Source organism: Macrobrachium nipponense, chromosome 13 (assembly GCF_015104395.2).
Source record: "Macrobrachium nipponense isolate FS-2020 chromosome 13, ASM1510439v2, whole genome shotgun sequence".
NCBI classification, from domain to species: domain Eukaryota; kingdom Metazoa; phylum Arthropoda; class Malacostraca; order Decapoda; family Palaemonidae; genus Macrobrachium; species Macrobrachium nipponense.
The window spans coordinates 80,635,912-80,660,003 of record NC_087206.1 but is presented as its reverse complement, the minus strand read 5'-3'; positions in this window follow the sequence as shown (position 1 = coordinate 80,660,003).

Sequence of the window (24,092 nt, the reverse complement as noted above, 5' to 3'; positions counted from 1 at the left end):
AGCATTTGCTTGTTTTTTGGTGGATGTTTCCTCTCCCCTAGTGTCGTCCCCTGCTCGTTTTATTATTTCACTTTCCTCGATTTTCTTTTCTTATTGCTTCCTTTTCTATTTTCCTGATTATTGATTCATTCGCAGAACTCCTACTGCCATTCCAAAAAAGAATTTAGTTTTTCTTTTAACTCTGTGCCATTCTAGAAAATAATTTAGTTTAGTTTTTCATTCTGCCATTCCAAAAAAGAATTTAGTTTTTCATTTTACTCTGTGCTATTCTAGAAAATAATTTAGTTTAGTTTTTCTTCTGCAATTCCAAAAAAGAATTTAGTTTTTCATTCAGCCATTCCAAATATTGATTTCGTTTTTCATTCTGCCATTTCAAAAATGGATTTACTTTTTCATTCAGCCATTCCAAATATGGATTTCGTTTTCCATTCTGCCATTCCAGAAATGGATTTAGTTTTTTATTCTTCCATTCCAAAAAAGATTTTGTTTTCCACTCTAAAAATTCCAAAAAATGGATTTTACCATTTTCATTTGCCTGCCAATTCCAAAAGAATTTGAGTTTTTTATTTTCATTTCTGTCATTCCAAAAAAATCGGATTCTTCGTTTTTCATTCAGACATTCCAAAATTGGATTTCGTTTTTCATTCTACCATTCCAAAAATGGATTTCGTTTTTCATTCAGCCATTCCAAAAATAGATTTAGCTTTTCATTCTGCCATTCAAAAATAGATTTAGCTTTTCATTTTGCCATTCCAAAAAAGAATTTAGTTTTTCATTCTGCCATTCAAAAATAGATTTCGTTTTTCATTCTGTCTTTCCAAAAAAAATTAGTTTTTCATTCTGCCATTCCAAATATGGATTTAGTTTTTCATTATGCCATTCCAAAAAAATTTGTTTTTCATTCTGTCATTTCGAAAAAGTATTTAGTTTTTAATTTTACCATTCCCAAGGATGTTCCTATTATATGCCAACGATCTTAATTACTTATTGTGTATTCAACTTTCTACACATGTCAATTCTTTGCTTTTAACTGTTACTTGATTTTCAGATGTGTTTAAATTTGTCAATATAAATATTCACGGATTTTCAATAAAAGAGAACACACATATACAGAAGTATAAATAGGTATGTGAAAAGACTGATATGGAGAGACACGCACGTAGAAATATAAACAGATTTATGATGAGAGAGAGAGAGAGAGAGAGAGAGAGAGAGAGAGAGAGAGAGAGAGAGAGAGAGAGAGTGTTAACAAATTAAACAAAAACGTATAACGATAAAGCTCTATCCATCTGGAATACTTTTTTTCAGCTAGTGAGAGAGAGAGAGAGAGAGAGAGAGAGAGAGAGAGAGCTGCGAGGGGGGGGATCGTGCCTGATTGGAGATGGAAGGTCATGAATGCACATACATGCTTACGTAGTGATGTGGGTCGCATTGTGTGACCTTATGGTATCGTGTATGCATGTGTTCATTTATATGCGAATTTGGCTTCCGATGACTTTGTGTTTCATTTCGACTCTCTCTCTCTCTCCTCTCTCTCTCTCTCTCTCTTCTCTTTTGCATATTCATCAGAATAATCTTTTTCCCAAATGAGTTACTCTGTGAAAGATACTGATGTTTTCCTTTCATGTTTCCAAAACGAAACTAAAACGTAGGTTTATTGGTAACATTCGAAATTATTCCAGTTATAAAAACACAATCATCGTGTTTGTCAGGTCGCCTGTGTTATGTTTATTGACTTAAACTTGGTTGTATACAGTGGTTTTTTCTTAACCAATTGAAATGATAAATACGTGCATTTTTGTATTATTTTCTTCATTTCATTTTTTCCATAGGGTCTCAATAATTCTGTATTTGGCTGTTACTTGTCGTACACAAATAACAGCCAAGTACAGAATTATTGAGACCCTATGTACAAAATGAAATGGAGAAAATAGGGTCTCAATAATTCTGTACTTAGCTGTTATTTGTGTACGACAAATCTGTAGTTTTCTGAAATCTTTGTTGACAGAGAGAGAGAGAGAGAGAGAGAGAGAGAGAGAGAGAGAGAGAGAGAGAGAAGGTGTTCGAACGTATATATTTTGCTCTCTAATTTGACTTTTCCTTAATACTGGTATTTCGTTTCCGTCATGGTAATCTAGTCGCTGGGGGTGTGGTGTCGGGGCATGATGGAGGGAGGGGGAAGAAAGTGGGGGAGAGGGGAAACTAGCCCTAATCAGTGCCGTTCTCAAGCCCTGATGAATAGGGAGGGTTGGAGCCTTCTTTAAAATTGGTGCCAAGACCGATTATGGAATGAGCACCACAAGATATAAACAGCTGGACGAGTGTCAGTAAAAAACAACGGAGATGTATCAAGTCCTTATAATAAACTGTCTTAACACCCCCCTCCCCCCTTTTCTTAAGACCGACTTTGTATTTACTTCAGTTTCATTCCTGAAACAGCTCAGTTGAAACGGGGAACGCTGGTTACATTATGGCTATATTTTTCATACTATGTTAGCTGGGTAATGACAAATTGTGTGAGTTTTTAGAAGATTATTTGTCGTCTTCCCTACTGTTTTTAGTTATCTGGGGCACCTGGACTAGATTATCGAAGGGTAATTCATGAAATTATAATTAAGATATTTAGACCTGTCCTGTCAATGGACTAGCTTCTAACAAAAGCAATTCGTTCTGTTTCATCAATATTGATATCAGTGAAACTTACTCCATTGCTATCGTATTTTTGCTACATTTTTTTCCAAGCTTACAGTCTTCCTCCACGACCCTTCCCCCTTCCCCCTACTAACACCACACCTCCCCCTTCCCCTTTCCCCGCTACGCCAGTGAGCGACATGGTAATCACACCACATATATGAGGACCTTGGACTGCCCATAATGCCTGACTGCACTCGTGCAAGGTGACCACTACCACAAGCACTTGGGATGAGACACTGCCCACCATGCATGAGCACGGCCATTCATCCTAGCCGACATAGGATTCCACATCTCTATGCTCGTCATGCCCGATCGCATCCGTGCAACAGGAAGCCTACCGCCAACCGTCCTGTGAGGACAGACAATGTCTGTCCTCAACAGTCCACCTTGCACGAGCACTGCCAGTCATGCAAGCAGTAGAGACGCAGCAATCCCAAATCAGCCAGAGCAGCTATTCCAGTGAGCGACATGGTACTCACACCACATATATGAGGACCTTGGACTGCCCATAATGTCTGACTGCTCTTATTTGGGTTAAGACTCTGCCCACCTTGCATGAGGACGGCCATTCATTCTAGCCGACATAGGATTCCACATCTCTATGCTCGTCATGCCTGATCGCTTCCGTTCAACAGGGAGCCTACCGCCAACCGCCCTGTGTGGACAGACAATGTCCGTCCTCAACAGTCCACCCTGCCGGATCATGGCCAGTCATGCAAGCAGTAGAGATGCAGCAATCCCAAATCAGCCAGAGCAACTATGCCAGTAAGTGACGTGGCATCCATACTTAATGTTCCAGGTCCCTCGGCTCTAGACTCTGTTTTTGATGAGACTTGTCTTGGTCCCACTTATCCTATTCTGCAATTTATCTTCTTTGGAATCGAAGCTCTTCTTTCCTCGCTTCCGTGCAACAGGGAGCCTACTGCCAACCGTCCTGTGTGGACAGACAATGTCTGTCCTCAACAGTTGACCCTGCCGTAGCATGGCTTGTCTTGCAAGCAGTAGAGACACAGCAATCGTAAATCAGCCAGAGCACCTACGCCAGTGAGCGAAATGGTAATCACAGCACATATGCGAGGACCATGGACTGCCCATAATGCCTGACTGCACTCATGCAAGGTGACCACTGCCACAAGCATTGGGAATGAATGTGTGTGTGTTTTTGTATATATTTTTATGTAAGTTTAGTGTATACATACATAAACGTACACGCACACACACTCATTATATATATATAATATAATATATATATATATATATATATATATATATATATATATATATATATATATATCTATATATATATATATATATATATATATATATATATATATATATGAGAGAGAGAGAGAGAGAGAGAGATGAGAGAGAGAGAGAGAGAGAGAGTTAATAATTCTCTCTGATGAAGACGAAAATTTTCTTATACGATACGGTAGTATGCAGAGATATAAACAGGAGAGAGAGAGAGAGAGAGAGAGAGAGAGAGAGAGAGAGAGAGAGAGAGAGAGAGAGAGAGTTTGTGTGTAGTAGTAGTAAATAGTGATGTATTATCTTTTTTCTATTCATACATTGTTATGAATAGGGATCATCTTCTGAGTAATGATATTTATAATAATAACAATCTACTATTCCTCTGTTTTGTGTTAGTCTTATTCATTCAACCGTAGAATTGTTCAGGTCAAACATTCTGTATATCTATGTAGTCGAAAAAATAGATTTTATTAACTGGCGAGAATACCTTAAGTATTTATTTTTACATTGTTGTTCTGTTAGCATTTTATATATTAGATATAGATATCGGCTCCGTGCTACGAATAAATATCTCAGCCGCATTAAATTTGCATTTTGCTATTCTTACAAGATGAAAGTTCTTCCACTTATGCTAGGTCCAATTTGTGACGTCATAATGACACAACGATGGCAAAGTAGCTCTTGGCAAACTACTATTTTATGAGACTGACCTTTACTCTTTCCTGTGAATGGATGTTCACCTTTGTAAGATGTCTGGCTCCTTCACCAACAAAATGGCTTAACTCGGGCGTTTATCGTCAATGGATTTGTACAAGAATGTTGCCAAATATTATGTCTTATACGCGTCACTGTCTGTTGGCAAATCAGACTCAAGAATGTGTCCACCCTCAATGCTTATGAAGACTTTTTGGAAATCAGTTTTCAAACTCACATCATATCAGGAGCTGCGGTTTTCAGATTCACAATATCTCCCCCTAGGCCCCTCCCCCCGAAAAAGAAGCCAAATTAAATCAATTATGTAATATATATGTATATCTATATATTTATATATATATATAATATATATATATATATATATAGATGCACATATATTACATATACGTGTATATATATGTGTATACATATATATATATATATATATATATATATATATATATATATATATATATATATATATGTGTGTATATATACACGTATATGTAATATATGTGTATTTGTTTTGGTAAATCAAATGCTTTACCTTTAAATGATTTGCGTGTTTGCAGAAGGAGGAGATATTAGAAGGGTCATCCTAAGCATTGATTGGAACGATATCGCTGTGTAAACTCTCTGAGCGTCTCGATCTATATTTTCTTTTTCCCCCGGGTGTTGAAAGATGCTTTTATCTGATAGGGGCTAAAATGTTGTGGCTGCGGGGTGCGGGGTGCATGAAGCGTGCTTGCGCTTGCGCACGCACACACACTCTCACTCACTTGCTCACTCACTCAATCTCACGCCCCTCCTGGCGCTTGCAAGCGAAAACAAGCAGAGCAAAAACTGGTTCGGTTGTAAAGGACTTCATTATCCGTTTTTATATTTTTCATTATTATTGTGGAGATTTTTCAGCGAGTGTTCTTCTCGCAGGCTTTTGAAAACACGACGTCTGTGCATTTTACTTAACCGAATCTTTTATGCGAGAAGCTTCGCTACTTAGGGGCGTTTTTTATAATCAAGGTCTTTTATTGTTTTTGTTGGAAGGCCATCATTCTTGGAAAATGTCCACCGTTTTATTTTCTTCAGTGGTTAGAGATTCATGTTTATTATTATGTCTTTCAGTACCATAATCTCTTTTTCTGTTGATCGTTTATTAAAGGATAATAATTTTATATTCAGGATTATTTCACTCTTTGGGATATCATTGCAAATATACTGTTTTTTTAATGGGAGACAATATATATGGAAAGATTCTTAATCTATGTAGTAATGTGTTCAATAGATTAGGCTTCGTGTAATCTGTCTATTTTTATTTAGTTGCACGTGGGCAAAAGTACGTGGAGCATGAAAAAATATAATGCTCCATTTACAACATTTTTTCCGTCAGCATTCATGATTTTTTTAAAATGTGTATAGAATTTCATTAACAGTATTTGAATATTGTGTTCGCTGTGCCTCTTACTCTGGGTGGCTTGAGAGTAAGATCTGTCGATAAACGTTATGATAAACTATCGTAAACGGAGTAGATAAAAGGTTCTGATTAACTGCTTGATAAAATTGATTTCCTTGGAGGGCAATTAACAATAACTTTCGAAGGCTTTATGAATTGAACGGTTTTGAAAAAGGGAGACGATGAACAATTTTGATAAGAATATTTCTTAAAAGGTTTTGATGAAGGATTGTGACAAAGTTTTAGTGGACGCGATGAAAGGCTGTTTTTGCAAGAGAGTTTGATTGATTATAGCCGTTGTTGGTATTAGGGGCTGAATTCAAGCTCTTTATGAACCCTTTTAATAGGTGATTTCGTTTCTTCATTTTTTTTATTCTGAGTTTTGCTCATGGGTCACTGATTATAAATAGAGAAATAAAAGTGGTTGTTGATGATTCATGAGAGTTTTGAGCCGAAGATGACAAAGCTGTTTTATGAGCTCTCTCTCTCTCTCTCTCTCTTTTTCTCTCTCTCTCCTCGTCTTTCTAAGGGAGAGAACTTATCTGATTTTTCTGTTTACATTTTTGGTTTCCGTCTTTTTTCTTACTGTTTCTTCGTCCCATCTTAATTTTCAACTTTTCATATTTTCAATCGTGTTCATCGGCCTTCTGTTACTGCTTGACATTAGGCTGCCCGTCTCATGGGCCGTCCATTATAATCTGTTGTCAATCTCTTCCTAAAGATCCATTCTGTTTTCGAACTTTATGTTTCCGTGGTCAGTTTCTTCTCCCACGGTTCCCGTTTCCACAATTCAAGTGCATGTCACGCCTGATTATTCTTGGAAGTTCTGTCGCTGTATTGGGTATTCTTTGAAACTTTATAACTTATAGCCTTGGCGTTAGTGACCTTAGTTGTTGTGACGTCAGGAAAACCACAATATTAATTAAGGGCCTTCACTTGTTTTGTCCTTTTTGTATTCTTGGCAGAGGAAGGAGTCTTTATTGCTAATAGTAACCTTTCGGCAAAAATAGACATTTCACGACGCTTTGAGATATTTCATGCAAAAATATGAAAGGAATTTGCATGGATACGGAATATAGTAAGTGAAATTATCAGGGTTTGTTTTTTTTTCACATTATTATTATTATTATTATTATTATTATTATTATTATTATTATTATTATTATTATTATATCCCTATCACAGCCTATTCGCCGGAGTGGGGGGCGGGTTGAAGAAGCTTAGCATCTCAACATAGACTATGCATAAACAATCCTGGGGGTCGTTTATTTTAGGAATGGCTGCTTCTCATTATCCATTTGTGGAAGTCTTATATGCATATCTCTCTCTCTCTCTCTCTCTCTCTCTCTCTCTCTCTCTCTCTCTCTCTCTCTGGGGATACGAGACGAGGAGTAAACCGTCTGACGACATAGTTGGTGGGTCGCCCGTCATCTTTCTCGAACCGAGGATCGTTGTGCCTCTTTGCATGAGTTCCTACATCTACTGGTTGGGTATTTCGACCTCTGGTTGTCTGTCATTCCCAAGGGCCCTTAAACACTGTAGGTATCCTTCGCCCATTAGGCTCCTTTATGTCCTTTGAGTGTATATATCGCATCTCTAAACACGGCCAATGCTTGCTTACAGTCCATCATCATCACATACCAGGCCATACCTTCTTCTCTTGCCAAAATCTTCTGACCTTGTTTCGTCAACATTGATACCAGTGGAACTTACTCTGTCGCCTTTTACATTTTTCCTGCCTTGATATGCAATCTTATCTTACATTTCTTTTCCACTTACAGCCTTCCCCCCTCCATTTCCCCCAACTCACACTACACCTCCCTACCCACCTTCCCCCTGCCGAAATCCTCTCACCCCTGACCTTTGATGTCCTTGGAGAGAGAGAGAGAGAGAGCAGCTCGGAGATGTCAAATTACTCTCACAGCCTCTTTTAAGCTGCACTCGGAACTTGGTCTCCCCAGGAGGCAACAGTTAGGAATTACTTAGGGAGGCTAATTTGTCGCTTTACACCTGCAGTCTTTTCTCTCCTAGACATTATAGAGGAAAGTTTGTGTATTTCTTTTTTCGTTGTTCACTTGTCCTATTAATTTTTTCATCCCAATTTTCTCTTTTCTCTTTTTCATTTCTTTTGTGGTTTACGTTCGTTTCTTATATTTTATTTGCCCGTGATATTTGCTTTTCTGTAATTTAAAACAATCCACTATCAAAAGATTTTATTAGTATTATTTCTTTTATCTCTCTTTTATCCTATTTTCCACCATTTTTATCGTTCGTTATATATATGTATATATATATATATATATATATATATATATATATATATATATATATATATGTGTGTGTGTGTGTGTGTGTGTGTGTGTGTGTGTGTGTGTGTATGTGTGTGTATTTCGTGTCATTTGGTTATGTCTGTATTTTAAAACAATCCACTTTCAAAACTTTATTAGTATTATTTCTTTTATCTTCTTTTTTTCATATTTTCCACTATTTTAATCGTTCGTTTTTTTTATATTTTCTCTCCGTATCATTTTTCATTTCTGCAATTTAAAAAACAATCCACTTTCAAAAGACTACCAATATTGAACTGATTTTTTTTCTGTTTTCCAGCGGACTGACCTATCACTAATAGATAGATGACTTCCTGTTGGTATTTTATTTTATTATTGGACTCATATCTTCTTATTTCGCTAGCTGGGTATTTCTTGTTCCTTAGCATTTGCAACTTTCATTTGTATGTAATACAATGCCATTTGTATCTTTCATTAGTATGTAATACTGTGCATCAAATTTCAGTTGAACTTACTCTTGCTCAATATGAATGGAACCGGAATGTGTGTGAGAGAGAGAGAGAGAGAGTGTTACAAGGATTAGGATGTCTCAAAGAATTATTAGGGCATCCGAGGAGACATCACGTGCTCACTTATCTCTAGGAGCAGGTTTTACTGTTCATTCAGTGTCCTAATGATTTTGTCTGGGTTTCTTTTATACTCTTCCACACTGTTGCTTTTTACAACTTCTGGTGGCAGTTTATTCCACGTGTCACATATCTTGTATGTAAAGAAGTTCTCATAATGGGATGTGTTGTATCTCTTCAGTTCTAGTTTCCATCCATTATTTCTTGCCTGAAAACTTTACATTTTAGGACTTTTCTCTTATTTTCAATCTAGTGGCGATATTCGTTTCTTACTCGTATTAGAGGGCTGCAAATTGCTAATTTGATCATCCACCCTCCAATCATCAAGCATACCAAATTGCAACCCTCTAGCCCCAGTAGTTTATATTTTATTTAAGGTTAAAATTAGCCATGGCTCGTGCATCTGGCAGCGCTTTCCAGAGGCATGGGATACACCTTCACACTGCCGCATCTGGTGAACAATTGAAGAGCTGCCGGTCGTACATGGTTTTATATAGCATTATATGTTGCAAAGAAATTTCGGCGATTTTTTAACTGTTTTTTGCATGTAAAAATGAAGATTTTTGTGTACATTCAGGTGTGGGGTTTTCTTAAATTTTTTGTAATCACGAAAGAATGTTCCAATATTTTAATTTTGCAATAAATTGATGTAAATGTATCTAGATGTTAATGTAACCCGCTAAAAGTAATGTCATTTTTAAGTTGATCATACTCGTACACATATAATCTTTTGATAACAACAGACTTCTTCAAAATATTTATAAGAAATTCTACGCATGATTTTTGTGACATGAGTTTAGTAATTTTTTGTGGATTGTCTTAAACGCTAGAGATCTTTTATTATTAATATATATTCGACAAGACTTGAACAGAAAGACACACGTTTGTGACGTACCTAAACAGAAAGACAAACACTTGTTACGTATCAGAACGACACTGGCTGCTAGCGTATCAAGTTCCAAGTTAATCCAATCAATAAAAATACTGCTTGAAAAAACTACGAACATACTGTATATATTTACGAAACAACCAAAGATATTGCTAAGCTTCCCTCGACTTAATTTAAATTCGCGAAGTAAATAAGTACACGTTTCTGCATTGCCTCGAGATCTTATATAGAGCTGGAGGTCTCTCATTAGATGAAGGCACTCATTCAGCTCCCATGCGACAGTCCGTTCATCCGGGAATCTAAGAAGACTGCAAAACAAATGACTGGGTGCGGCGAGTTTGCGTGGAGGCTGAGTATGAATTTTTTTGGAAGATAATAAGAAGACGATATCCTAGTATAATTCGGAGCTTTTTTTGGGTGGATTTTCGTGTATTACTGGTTTTTGTTGCTGTGGGGGGGGGGGGTGAATTGTGGGGATGGGGAACAGTGAGATATAGTATTACACAAAGCTAGGTATTAATTAATCTATTCTGCGTAATCGAAGCCAAGTTTATTTTTTTTTATCCGTCTACTTTCAGCCAGCCTTGTTGCTGGCATGGGCTCTTGCTCTTCAGCAGCCCGTAATAGCTTTTATTATTATTATTATTATTATTATTATTATTATTATTATTATTATTATTATTAATTCATCGACGGCATGAATTCCAAATAATTGCGTTTCCTACAACTTCCCAGAAGCTGTTGCCTCAACCGTGAACTCCTTTTGTCTCGGTATTATTCATAGGACTGTTCTCGAAACGCAATTTCCCCACCCCACCCCCCCCCCCCCCATCCCCCCCCCCACCCCCCCCCCCCCCCCCCCCCCCCCCCGCCCCTCACCCCCTCCCTACAACCGCATAACGATATCACCCCTTTTATCCTCCATGTGCTCCATTCCCTTTATCCTCCCTTACAATCTACCTCCCCTTATAATCATCTCATCTACCTCCACCCCTCAACCTCCCCCCACCCCTCCACCTCACGACCCTTATTGACTTTCAGCGCCCCTGGCTCTTGCATCAGTCCTTGGAGAAAGAACTTTCCAAAGATGCCAAATTAGTCTCTCTCTCTCTCTCTCTCTCTCTCTCTCTCTCTCTCTCTCTCTCTCTCCAATACCTCCTGAAGGTAAATTGGAACGGAAAATATGGCAAAGAAAAAGAGAGAGAGAGAGAGAGATAGATAGAAGTAAGAGGTCTTTAGGACAGAGAGAGAGAAAAGAAAGCAATTTTTAGTAGAGAGAGACAGACAGACAGAAAGTAATTGGTCTTGATTGTAGAGAGAGAAAGTAAGCAAAGAGAGTGGTAATAAGTCTTCAGGAGAGAGAAGGAGAGAGAAGAGTAAGCGATCTTGAGAAGAGAGAGAGAGAGAGAGAGAGAGAGAGAGTAATCGGCCTTCAGGAGGGAGAAATAAAGTAGGGCGATCTTGAAGAGAGAGAGAGAGAGAGAGAGAGAGAGAGAGTGGTAATCGGCCTTCAGGAGAGAGTGAAATAAAGTAGGCGATCTTGAAGAGAGAGAGAGAGAGAGAGAGAGAGAGAGAGAGAGTCGGTTGCGAATTCACAAACACTCGTGTAATATCCGTTTGATCCTCCGCCTCCATCTTGTATGCATGTGTTCATTTATAGTCGGGTGCTCTTCTGTTGACTTTGTTGCTGCATTAATTTACTTGAAGAGTTTAACTTTTGACTCTCTCTCTCTCTCTCTCTCTCTCTCTCTCTCTCTCTCTACTCGGGTAAGAGTTGAGTGGTGATCAAGAATGCCTTTTGGGTATTGTACCTACTTGTTCTTTTCATACGTAGGTTAATCATGGGTTGTTATTATTATTATTATTATTATTATTTATTATATAGGTATATATGTGTATATATATATATATATATATATATATATATATATATATATATATATGTATGTATATATATATATATATATATATATATATATATATAATATATATATATATATATATATATATATATATATATATATATATATATATATATATGTTGTTGCGCCGGTAGAAAGCAGTAATAATAATAATAATAATAATAATAATAATAATAATAATAATAATAATAATAATAATAATAATAATAATAATAATAATAATAATATAAAAGAAGACAGTAATTGTTTTCTTTGAATATTATAAAATAAGGAAAGGGAGAAGTAATTTTCTTGTGCACAAGGAAATGTATGCTATAATAGAGTAGAAGACAAAGTTGGATATAATCTTATTTTCACAGAGAAACTGCGACAAACGACCGAAGTCTTGGCAGGGGAAGAGCTCTGTGTCTTTAAATAAGAGAGTGCATTTGCAGATGAGGCGTAATGTTTGTTGTGGCAACATTTTTGTGAGGAATTTCAAAGTAAAGGAAAAAAAACTAGGAGAAAGGTAATAACAAAAGTACTGTAGGTGCATTGTTGAGAGGGTTATAGAGTGTGCGGTGTGGCTGAGAGTTCGTTAAAAGTTTGTCAGTAGTGAGTAGTTTATTTTTATGACGAAAGCGAGTGGCTAGTTTGGTGCAGAAATAGTTATCGAGTTTATGTTCTGTGTTTGTGGCTTGTTTCGTATGTGTTGCGTATTGAATGGAATGTTGAAAAAAATGCACTAAAGCAGGAAAAAGAAGCATGAAAAAATATTTCCCGAAAGAAAAAAAAGATTCATTAAGATGTAGAATAACACACACACATACGTACCACACATGAAGTGATGCATCTGCGATAACTTTGATATATTTCAAACTTGGACAATACTTTAAAAACTGCAATTAATATACGATTTATAGTTTTTCTAAGAAAGCCTTTCAGCTCCTTCAAAATAGGTCAGCCATCTCGAGCTTAGTGTAGTTTTTGGATGTTGTCAGCCTTCTTGAATTCCGTGCAAAATTGCTCAGTTATAGAAAAATTAATTTATCTGTTTTGGTTAAAAAGTTTTGTTAATTATCCCCATATTTTTTATACCAATATAATTTATCCTTATGTAGTTAGAGTTTTCCCAGAAATGTTGAAACATTATAATTACTGAAATGCAAATCTAAATTCACCTTATAATTACTGAAATGCGAGAAATGTAGAAACATTATAATTACTGAAATGCGAATCTAAATTCACCATTAATAAATATAACCTAGTAATTGTTACTAAATGTTTTCCAATAATAAGAATTACCTAAACCTTAATTTTGAGAGAGTTTTGGAATGAATAAATTTGATATATTTAACACTTTAATTCAGGCTAACTGTAAACTTTAAAATGAATTTAGCTCTATGCCTTCTCGGCATCTGTGACTGAATAGATAAAGCGTTCAGTCTCAGGAAATTTATGAACTTTGAAGAAACGTATCTCCCATCCTCAGGGAATTTATGAACTTTGAATAAATGAATCTCCCAGCCTCAGGAAATTTATGAATTTTGACAAATGTATCTCCCAACCTCAGGGAATTTATGAACTTTGAATAAATGTATCTCCCAGCCTAATGAAATTTATGAACTTTGAATAAATGTATCTCCAAATTCAGTAAATTTATGAACTTTGATTAATATATCTCCCAACCTCAGGAAATTTATGAATTTTGACAAATGTATCTCCCAACCTCAGGGAATTTATGAACTTTGAATAAATGTATCTCCCAGCCTAATGAAATTTATGAACTTTGAATAAATGTATCTCCAAATTCAGTAAATTTATGAACTTTGATTAATATATCTCCCAACCTCAGGAAATTTATTAATTTTGAAAAATGTATCTCCCAACCTCAGGGAATTTATAAACTTTGAATAAATGTATCTCCCAGCCTCAGGAGGTTTATGAGCTTTGATTAATATATCTACCAATCTCTGGAAATTTATGAACTTTATATAATTTATGAACTTTGAATAAATGTATCTCCCAATCACTGGAAATTTATGAACTTTGATAAATGTATCTCCCAGCCTCAGGAAATTTATGAATTGTGAAAAATGTATTTCCCAACCTCAGGGAATTTATGAACATTGAAAAAACATAGTTCTAAACCTTAGGGAAATTATGTATCCCCCAAGTGAACCACAGATAGAATTGAGTTCTTTATTACAAGTGATCTGTGAACTATGAATAAATTTATGGCTGCGCCTCAGACGATTTATGAAATTTGAATAAATTTACCTCTCCACCTCAGGGGACCTTTGACCTTAGGAAAAGATTAAGCTCTCTATTGCGGGGATGTATACATGCCAATGAATTTGACTTTCCACTCCAGGATATCAATGAATAATAAATAAATGTAGTTGTTCACCTGAGGAGGTCGTTGAACTTTTATGCCGAGAGACGACACGTGTCCTTCAGAATTCAACCTTCAGTCATCAGCATTCAGTATTCCCTCAGGCCAGCTGCCATCCATTTGTTAAAGTAATATTCGATTCCACTTTGACAATAAGTGCGCCCCTGGAAATCAAATGAGGAATTAATGCTTAATTAAGGCTGGAGAGCTCGTCGAAAAAGACGTCGATTGACTGATTGAAGACTGGATGAAAACGTTCATATTATTTGTATTTCAAGCTATATAATTATTTATGCAAAGGTAGTACATGTATAATACATATTATACATGTATTAGGGCTGTTGCCTTGTATAATAAGGCGCCTATGAGGTAATGTTAGACTTGCGATAATCTTACGCTAAGTCGGTTGGTAATACACTTCCATACTCATTGGAGTGTCTTGGGGTTTGTAGATCACTTACGAAGTCGGTATTATCTTCTGTGGTTATGACGACGATGTGTTAAACTCATGATGATTCGGCAATGATGTGAGGTTCTAGTAGAAACCACGAAGTATAAAAAAATACTTATATTCTCCGAGATTACATGGTGAAGATCAGGTAGGATTGTACAGGTCTTCTAATGACGATGGCTTGATCACTTCTGCCAACGATGATGGCTAATTCTGTTCTGTTCCGACTACCATCTCGGTTACAAGTCATAAAGGAAGCAGACAGTAGCTCGAACATATGAACATACATACAAATGACATAGTTACTAATCACGTAGGCTTTTTGAATTATAGGTTGCGGTAGTTGTCTCAAGCAGGGAGCTTGGACTAATGTTTCAAAACAAATGAATGACCACAGATGACGGCATGTCATCTTAGCCTACATACTTTATCATCTCTGGTCTAATCACATTCCTGCAAGCAATCTGGTTGACCTCTTTAGTTTTAGTCTTTTATATATATGGAATAACATTCCATATTTTTATTATGTAATCACTTACATAAAAGCTCGGTCAGCTACTAAAACCAACCACTGAATATTACTCAAGCTTGACTTGCATTTGACTTATAGGAGTGTGATACAGACACTATGTGAATACATATAGATATATAGAAAATACTTATAAGTAAAAAAAAAATTCATGGTGTACACAAATACAGATTCAAGTAATAAGATATAAAACATAATATGCATATGATGGTATTCGTAAATAATAGTGATCACATGATATATACTGATACAGTTTTTCACTTCATCTCTTTAAGATACATATGCTACAGAAAATACTAATGTACTCTGATAATCTCATAGAGTAAAGATTAACATGATAAAAATCATATTTTAACTGATAAAAATTTCATATATGAATTGATAAAATTATTAATGTTTATGCTGACTGATTCATTAATCAATATACTAACTCATATATAACTGCAGATATTGGTAAGATAAAAGGTAACAGATTGATTATAGGCTACCTGATTTGTTTATACATATGTATATGGATTCATATAATTATGATTAATATATGTGCACTTTAAATAGATTCCTAGTGCGTACACGCAAAGATATATTTAGATTCTGTTATTTATGATAATTTATATAAGAGATTCCTAGTGCGTACACGCAAAGATATATTTCGACTCTGTTATTTATGATCATTTATATATAGGATACATGATACTTTATATATATAGGATACATGACCGAGGTTATACTACTTCACATTTAACTAGCGTTCGAACAACTTTTCGTCCATTACACAGTTCCAGACAACCACCTATAGCCAAATGAAATGGCCAATTCCAAATGGTTAAAACAAGGGGAAAATTTGCCTGGGCGGGGTCCAACGTTCTATTTTGCGCTCATACTTGTTCTCTGCATCCTAAGCCACACGAATACGTTCGCGATGAATAAAATCATCCCCAGCACGAGTCCTTCGCCAGCAACGTAGAGTTGAATATCCATCTGGTCGAAATTGTCGGAAGTATGTCCCTTTTGTAGTCGATTTCCGACAGCCGCCGGAGCGTTCCGCATTAAAACGAGATTAACGACGGGATACGGGTGTCGGTCGAAGAAGTCCATGAGATAAGCTTATTCACTTATGATGGTGCTTATTCCTTTCACATTGTAGGCGGTTGTTACTTGACTGCCGTCGTCCGCAGCGACGAACGATTTTTTGAAGTTGCGATGTGAAACTCTCGTACTGCAGGATACTGTAACCAGGTTCCATTAATCAGCCTGCAAGTGAAATTATACTTGTCACAAGGGCAAAGTAATTTCAGAACATCAATTACGGGAGGAAGAAAGCCATTTAGAACCAGACTTAACCCACATGAATTCACTGATATTTTATGGAATTCAAAAGAGTCAGCTGTACAAACTTTTTTATCCATGGCATTAACAATGAGTGAACCTATCCAGGTCTATGATGACTGTAAAAATATCCATAATTATAAAAATAAACAGATATCAATACGAATCCCAAAGAAAATTCGATATTACTGGTAGTAAGTTACTAGACAAAGAAGTGGAAAACAGAACTGTTTTTAAGATTGCCAGGCAACATAAGAGTCAAAGAGAATATTAATCATGATTCTGTATTTCTCTATGCTAATTGAAATTAAGCTGTGATACAATCCGATCCTATGTGCCTCTAACAAAGGTTTCATATTCAAATTTCTCGCGTGCATCCTCTGAGGTTAATTTTTTAAAACTTTATTAATAGGTAGGAGATGCAACGCAAGAACCCACTATGTAACTAATTTCTATATAAACTTTGGGTTTTTCAAGAAAATGTGACATTTTCCCATGAATGTGATTTACTTGAATTGTAATAGGCTAATGTTGCAAGTAAATTTTTCATATACATGACCTGATACTTCTAAATATCTGTTTACCAATATCATAAGCTGATTTGTTGACTCTAATTGTCTATGAGGTTCAGAAAAAAATTAATTCATTTTGTTGTTATAGAAATTCTATTTGCTTATTTTGTTTATTAATTTTAAAATGATTGCGAGTTGCATTGCACACACGGATAAGAATAGGTTATGGCTATGTCATGTCATCGTGACCTATGAACCACATGTGAAGTTCATGAGCTAAGCATTCCTTTCTCCAGTCAACCTGCTTAGCACGCGGTTTATTGAGGTTAAAAGGAACAATGCTGATACGGCAAACGCGACCGGCACCTTCTAGACTGATGACCTCATCACCAGCTTAAGAGTTACGTTACTGGCTGTAATAAATACGACTTTAGTATAAATTGGATATTTTTTTTGTTTTAATACTCCACCCACATGAGAAGAATGTCTGAAAAAAAAAACAGTACCAAAATTGAACAATATATTAGTTTCATGTTGGAAATCTGCATGATTGTAAATTAAATGTAATTATGTTAAATTAGATATTCCTTATTCAAACTAATGAAAAAAGGTTTCCATACAAATTCTATATATATTATTTGCCCTGTAAGATCCATATAGGATTATTCCATAGATATACATTTTCACTTCTAGACTCCCTGACTTTAAATCTATTTTATTTTATTTTTTATTTTTTTTTTTTTTTTTTCATTGACTACGAATATAAATCACCGGGACAGACAATATGTCAGTAGGTTTTGATATGTGTTTGAACTTTTAGCTTATTTGTCATTACTAAAGCGTTAAGTTAGAGTTCAAATCTTTACGCATATATATTTGGATATTTAATTAACCTATGGTTACGTTTTGCTTATTGATTTTATCGTGATTCCTTTTTTGTTATAATTTGTAACCCTTCCAACTTCTTACGAAGTGTATTATATCGACTCCACTTGTATCCATATTGATTTTATTTTTTATATTTATTTATTTATATATTTTTTATATATATTTGATAAATTAATGGTTGGCTTGAATATGTGGAAAAGTGTTCTAGCGGCGTACCGTATAAGGCTACTTGCGGTATCAATTCTATAGATACAAGATATGAATGATAAAGGTATTTAAAACCGTGAGAACCGCTATAATCCAGTTCGGATCCAATATCACGAATGTAACTCGTAAGACATTGACACTTTCCTATTTATCTCTTATTCTACCAAACCGATTGACTCTGGGTGATAAAATATATTATTGGTTTTCTTAATAGAAAGGAATTCACACAACGAGTTAAGGAGATTATTGATTTACACCACCCGAGTCAGATTATCATGTGTTGAATTCCATGTTTACTGATTTAGCACTCATAAATATTCCTAGCGCACTTAATTGCAGTGTTTTTTTTTTAGTGCTATTAATTCTGTATAACGTGTCAAGGCGACTATTAACACTAAGAGGTGTTTATTTCCTCTGTCAGACTCGTAACTCTGTTAATGATTCTACGTGTATTCTTTCAAGGATTGATTTGGCACGTGATAGGCCCTTAAACTGACAGGTGTCTTAGTGTGTCCCTTGTTTTCATGACACGTGTTACAATCAGTTATGTGCTTTTATATCTGTAAGCATTGTAGGCCAGTAAAATAGTGATTTGGCTTTCTGTGACATAATAGAGAACCCTGGATGATGGAATGCAACCAGTTTAGGACGATTGTTATAGAAGAGATTATTATTACTGCCTGGTCGTTAGTCACCTGCTGTGTTCTTCGGGTTTTCCTCTTCACAGACCTACATATAATATTACATTTGATTATATAATTCTGATACACATACTTTAAATATATTTTGCTTTAGGGTTTCCGTTCGAAGTATTTATTGTTTTGCTTAGCTGCGGACCCTTGTTTCCGTTCGAAGTGTTTATTGTTTTGCTTATTGCTGTTGACTCTTGCTTTGTTCAGTTTGTAACAGTTCGGCGCTCCAACCTAGATATTCAATGCTCGCGATCTCTTGGGTTAATGAATTTTCTTGTTTAGATACGGTTTTAACAATAGGCACGGATGTTTCTATATCTTTTAGTCCAATTAATGGTTCTTTGCAGTATGGTGCGGGATTGCGGGATAATGCGTCAGCTATGATAATTGCTTTCCCAGTTAGATATCTTAACTTGGCTCTAAAGACCTGAATGATCATTTGCCAACGAGTTCCTTTGGGACTGTGTTTAAAGCCTTTGAAAAAACTCGGTATGGGACTTTATGATCAGTAAGGCTTTTATCAGGATAGCCGTAGATTATGAACTTAAAATGTACTAGTGAGTTAACGATACCTAGCCCTTCCTTGCCTATTACTGCATATTTACTTTCAGAGGGCTTTAGTTTATGTGAATAAAAAGCTATAGGGAAGAACTGTTTATCATATTGCTGAAGTAGTACTCCTCTTACCCCTTGGTCTGAGGCGTCTGTTGCAAATAGAAAAAAAAATCCTTATTTAAATCAGGGATTTTTAAGTTAGGTGAGCTGCATTATTCCGCTTTTAAGATATCGAACACCTGTTGATGCTTTTCAGACCATAATAAATCTACGCCCTTCTTCGTAAGATCTGTTAAAGGAGCTGTCATGATTGAAGAGTTACATATTTACATACGATTGTAATACCCACTACAGCGCAAAAGTGCTGTATCCCCCTTACGTTAATAGGTACCGGAAGTTATGAATAGCCGACACCTTACCATGGACTACTTTAAGACCTTGACTAGACACATAAAACGTAAATAAACATGTTCGGTTTTTAAAAACTCACATTTAGATATTTTACTCTGAGATTATTTGTCTGTCTCTGTAGCACTAGCTCTAGTTTATGTGAATGTACTTCTAAGGTATTAGAAAAGATTACAAGACCAACCAATAGGCATGTTGGGTATCCCCTAAAAGTTTCCAAACACTATATTGTAATTGGGGTGCAACGTAAGCCGGAGGCATACGTAAAAATTGATAATGTCCCCTGAGTGTGCTGAAAACGGTGTATGAGGTACAATCACTTAGGTAATTGTATCTGGTAAAAGCCTTTAAGTAAGTCCAAGCTGGTGAAAAATTTGTTTAAGCGACAGAAATCTACGCAGATACGCCAAGTCCGATCTTTTATGGCATGACGTTTGAGGGAAAAATTATATGGGCTATTTGATTTCCTAAAGACTCCTATTACTAACATTTTTCAACTTCGTCATTTATCTCTATTTTGATATTTCATTGGGGTCTATACGAAGGTACGTATATAGCTTTATGTTTGTCCTTGGACCGTATTTTGTTTTCAATGACATCCGTTTTTCCCCAGAGATCACTCGCTAGTGGAGAAACTTCCTGGTATTCAGATAAAAGATAAAGAAAATTTCTGCTGAATCACCTCTGCTTGAATGACTTTACGGATATTACTTTAGATAGAGTATAAGAGAGATTCATCTACGACTGATTGGGCGTGATTAAAAATTAGCAACAATAAAAAATGCGATATTTATAACTTCCATATCCACGATATGTATACGTTTGTGGATCACTAGATTTAACTTGTTGCTGCGAGTAACCGTGTCTAGGGCTTTGTTCGCGGAAATCGTTATATTTCAGAGTGTCGGGAAGGATTAAAATTTCAGATCCCAGCAAAGTTTTTTTACATGCACTAAGACATTCGAGGGTGCATGCTTCTCGAGATTTTGCGTGCAAACTGCGACTGCAGTTGTGGGAGAATTCTGTTGGGTCATTTGAACAATGTTACGATTTATGAGACAAATGTATAGTTCCTCTATATAAGTTATTATTTGATTAACTGTCTCTTTTTTTGTTCAAAACAGATTTTAATATGTTTGAAGGTTTATAGAATTTTCCTTTGATAAACACGCCTTATTTTGCAGGAGGTAAGATAATGTTTTGTATACCCCTAGATGGATATCTTACAATTACACTAGATACAGATCAATGTTTTTTATAACTATAGAGGTATCTGTAAGCGCTCGCTTATCCGGACTTCTCATTAGGGAAGTTCGAACAACAGACGGTGAGTCCGTAAATACAGGATATTACGTGTACTAAAGCCATAAAAACAAGATATTCTAATTTTTACGGCGCGTACAGTCGGGCTTAATCCACCACTACTTATAATAACTTACGTATTAAAAAAAACGAGAACCTGCTCTGATTACTTGATACGGTCGTGTGATTCATAGGGAAATTCCTTTTTAATTCAAAAAGGTATTGGCATGAAAAAAAAAAGGTATGGTATAAATGATCCAACATCATTTTTCCTCTCCACTGAAGTCGCTTATGTGGAATGTGCTTTGCTTGCTACACTCGGCAGATTTGACTGACCCTGACCGTTGACTAGGTGACACAGTAACCAAGTTCGCTTAAGCACAATTTGTTTGTTTCTGTATTTTAGGGCTACTGTTTACCATTGGCAACGTATTGTGTGTTTTTTAGCATTCTGTTGTTGGTTACGTATAGAGCAACAAACGTATGAATGACGAACTATTAGGAGTTGAGCAATTACTATTAAGACAAGTTATCTCTACTGCATTCAATATTAACTGTTTGTACTTGCTGTTGTTTACTTCATTCTTTGCTAAAATTTGAAATATTGAGGGATCATGGTCAGCGCATTTAGCCTAATGAAAGTTTTTTTTTTATATATTGTTATTCCTTGCAATCCAGCCGTATTTTTTAAAGTTAAGTTGAGTCATTGAGGTTCGATATTTTATGCATAGAACTAAAAAAAAAAAAACTGCGATCGGGACTTTGCACAGGAGTCTTTATTGTCCTGCCCGAAATAGTGTTACCTAATTTATCTAGATTTGTACGGGTGTTCCACTTGTTTTTTGTGTGTTTTCTAATCACTACGGTGCCTAACGACCCTATCCATGCATCTGTATAAATACAGACGTCCACTGCGCAAACGCATATTCACTGTTTAATATGATTTGTTACGTAAAGGATTAATAATCACCCAAAATGATAAAATTAACACAGTATATGATTATGATATTTCAGTAGAACTTCTGGAAACAGAAACTCAAAGATAGAAACTCGCAGTAGCGAAATCTCAATGATGTAGATAATTTCTGTAAAAAAGTAAGATTAAGAATGCCTCATAACTTCAGCCACAGGAATAACGAAATTCGACCTGCAAAGGAAACATTCAAAGTTACTCCAAATTAATAAGAAGGTTGTACTTAGCTTGATTTTGTGGGAAGTCACGGTGTTCCGATAACGATGTGCCCTTGGCCCTCCTTCTCTATTTAGCGGATGACCTGGTTTGGCTTCAGTTTCCCCCGTGCGCGTTGTTTGGATGATTCGAGCCCTTGAAGATCCGATGCTGCAGACGCGTTCAGTTTGTTTCTTGAAGTGCCAGAAACGCTCAATAACGATGTTTTCTTGAATGATTCTAATGAGAGACGAAGCTTGCGTTGCCGTAGGAAAAAGACACATCGGGTTTGTTTCTTGAAGTTATTCACTACTGAAATTGCTCACTAAACGATGATGTGCGCATTTTTATGTAGAATACAACAAAAAAATACTCATGATTGTAGCTTTTATGAGTTTTAAGATATTTTCATATAAATAACGATAAGTGCCAAAATTTCAACCTTTGGTCAACTTTAACTCTACCGAAATGGTCGAAAAACGCAATTGTAAGCTAAAACTCTTATATTTTAGTAATATTCAATAATTTAACTTAATTTTGCAACTAATTGGAAGTGTCTAGCACAATATTTCGATTTATGGTGAATTTATGAAAAAACTTTTTCCTTACGTCCGCGCGGTAACTCTTCCGAAAATAATCATACATGCGATTGTGGTAATGTTTGCACGATTTTAAATTAGCCGTTACATAAAGTTTTATATATGAAAATGTGCGCAATTTCATGCACAATACAACTAAAAACAACCCATGGTTGTAGCTTTTATCAATTTTGAAATATTTTCATATAAAAAAATGATAAGTGACAAATTTTCAACCTTCGGTCAATTTTGACTCTACCGAAATGGTCGAAAAACGCAATTGTAAGCTAAAACGCCTATATTCTAGTAATATTCAAGCATTTACCTTCATTTTGCAACAAATTGGAAGTCTCTAGCACAATATTTCGATTTATGGTGAATTTATGAAAAAAATAACATTTTCTTTACGTCCGCGCGGTAACTCTTCCGAAAAAATCATACGTGCGATTGTGGTAATGTTTGCACCATTTTAAATTAGCCGTTACATAACGTTTTATATATGAAAATGTGCGCAATTTCATGTATAATACAACAATAAATAGTTGAAGGTTGTAGCTATTCTCATTTTCGAAATATTTGCATATAAATCACGATAAATAGAAAAAAAACCACGTTCGGTCAAATTTGACTCTACCGAAATGGTCGAAAAACGCAATTGTAAGATAAAACTCTTACAGTCTAGTAATATTCAGTCATTTATCTTCATCGTGAAACAAATTCGAAGTCTCTAGCACAATATTTAAATTTATGGTGAATTTTTAAAAAAAACTTTCCTTCCCTCCGCGCGCGGATTCTCCGCCACAAATCTCCGAAATGCGTAAGTCCCATTCTCGGAATATTTGCTCCGTTTTTCATATTAGGCATTTCATAGAGTTTATATATGAAAATGTGCGCAATTTCATGTAAAATAAAACGAAAAATATTTGAAAGTTGTAGCTTTTCTTATTTCCGAAATAATTGCATATAAAAAAATATATATATAAAAAATTCGACATTCGGTCAACTTTAGCTCGTCAGATATGGTCGAAAACTGCATTTGTAAGCTAATATTCTTACAGTATAGTAATATTCAATCATTTTTCTTCATTCTGAAACATATTGGATGTCTCTAGGACAATATTTAGATTTATGGTGAATTTTTGAAAAAAATATGTGTTTATGTAAGCGCGTTACGAATTCATGCATTATTTTGTGATAATATTTTCTCTGTGTTGCTTTTATCGTTTTACAATGTGTTATATATCAAAATGATCGCAATTTAGTGCACATTACAACGAAAAAAAAAGTAA